Below are 2,191 nucleotides of genomic sequence, written 5' to 3'. Positions count from 1 at the left end.
TTTCCAATGTCCAGTAAATTTCTGATACCTGAGTTCTGTTCTCTCTTCTTGTTGATACCTCCTGCATTTTACTCATCTTAAATTTGCATGTTGAGGAGATGCTTTGTAGGTAAAACACTTGTTGAATAGGCATGAGGACCTGAGTTCAGTCTCCAGAACTCAGGAAAAACCAGGCATTGTAGTAGGTGTCTATAACTCTAGTACTCCTGTAGTGAAAGAAGAAAATTCTCATGAGTTCAGAAACCAGTGCACTTGCCTCATGCTGTGATGAACAGCAGGAAAAAACTGTCTCAAACAGGGTGGGAAGGAAGGACTTCCCACCCTTACTTACCTGACTTCCATGTGTGCACCATGTCACAAACAAGGGACCAACACCTCGACTTCCATGTGTGTATCATGTAACATGCATGCACACACTAAAAGTAAAGCAAATTCACCATTGCCTGTAGAGTCTCCTCAACTCTATGATTTGTTCTTGGCAAGTGCTTTCCATCACACTTTGATGGCATGTAAATCAAGATAAGAAGTCCAGATCTTTCTGAGATGAATAAACATAAATCAAAGGGCCCACTGAACATTTATGCAACACATGCTAGTGGGACCTTAAGAACAACACATTCAGAGAAAATCATTCATCTTCCCTCTTTCTTTCCTTACACTCCTTGTTGTGTGGATAGCACATTTGCCTCAGTAATTTAAGAGAAAGTAAAAGCCAGAGGATGATTCCTCCTGCTTTCATACAAACATCCAGGAAATCACAGTTTCATCTCTTCCCTCTAACTTTCAAGACTTAAAAGCAAACAGCAATATTTATTGATCTCAAGATCAATAAAATGTGCAAATAGCTCCAAATCTTCTCATTGAATTCTCACAGTAAGTCATGTTATGGGTGTTATATTTTCCCATTTCACAAATGAAAAAAAGTTGAGACTGAAAGAGTGAGTCTTTTCCTGTCCTGAAGGAGCAACCATCAACAGAGCTAGTAAGAGATTAAAGACAATATACCAAAGAGGAAAAGAGGAGGGGTGTCAGAGGAGACTGGGTGAGACATTTGACTGAGCAGCAAGTCACCCTCTTGTAAGAATGGGATAGAAAAGCCAAGGTTCCTGAGCAGTTCCTAAAAGGCTGTGGAAGCCCCCAAGAAGTTCAGAAAGTAGACGGAGTCTTCATCTCCCTGTCTAAAAGGAAAAGCTTCTACCATAATATCTGGCCCACTCTCAGTCACTGGCCAAAAATGCAGCCACGTGGAAATACAACAAAGGATTTCAGAGGACAGTACCTGGATTGTAACATCCCTGGAATCAAAGCTTTTGAGAAGTAAAATTTTCATGGACTCCATGAACAATGTACACAATTTGTCAAAATATAACATATGAAAAATATGAAACTGTTGTTTAAATCCTCATAATGTGACGGACAACCATCCATTTGTATCTCTCCATCACCCTGCTCCAAAAGGTAAAATACACATTGAGTCAATATACCAAAGAGTATATCCCACTGGCAGTCTAGATTTTCAATCTGGTCCTCTACATGGAAGATAAATAACACTTCAAATGACTATGAATGCTGCTTTCCTCTCAAGATTACTCAATACCTTTCATACTCTTTTAGAATAAAGTCTGACGTAAGTCTTTAATATGGTATGCATTTTTCATCAAGACAATAACTTCCTTAGAATATTTTATGACACTTCTCTGACTTCCTAAGAATATTTTATGACACTTCTATTTTTCAACTTTACAAAAGTATTTATTTCTCCCTTCATTCTTCCTTCCTTTGCTCAATAAATGATTGTTCAGCACCAACAACATCTGCCAAATCCATGCTAACAGAAAAAATTATCTTAACCCAGATGATGCCCCAATGCTCATTGTGCCAAAAGTATCTTCACTGAGGGAATAAACAACAGAATTAATACATTCAGAGAGGAAAAAATAAAATAAATCAAAGCATGTCAGAGGAGTGAGATGACTGAAAAGGAGTTCAGGGTATGCCTGAAAAGTCGAGTTTCCAAATCTGAAGGAAGAGTTTTCTAGAAGAAAGAAAAGGAAAAAATCACAAAAAGGTTAGCAGATTGAAGGAACAGAAACCCCCTTTTGAAGGGCAGTGAATAGGGAAAAAATGTAAACAGGATAGACCTCAGATTTGGCATTCTGTAACCTAAAGGCTATGCCAAGCAGATGGATGG

The sequence above is a fragment of the Grammomys surdaster genome, unplaced genomic scaffold (assembly GCF_004785775.1).
Source record: "Grammomys surdaster isolate TR1022 unplaced genomic scaffold, NIH_TR_1.0 363, whole genome shotgun sequence".
NCBI lineage: Eukaryota > Metazoa > Chordata > Mammalia > Rodentia > Muridae > Grammomys > Grammomys surdaster.
Note: the sequence above shows the minus strand (reverse complement) of the source record.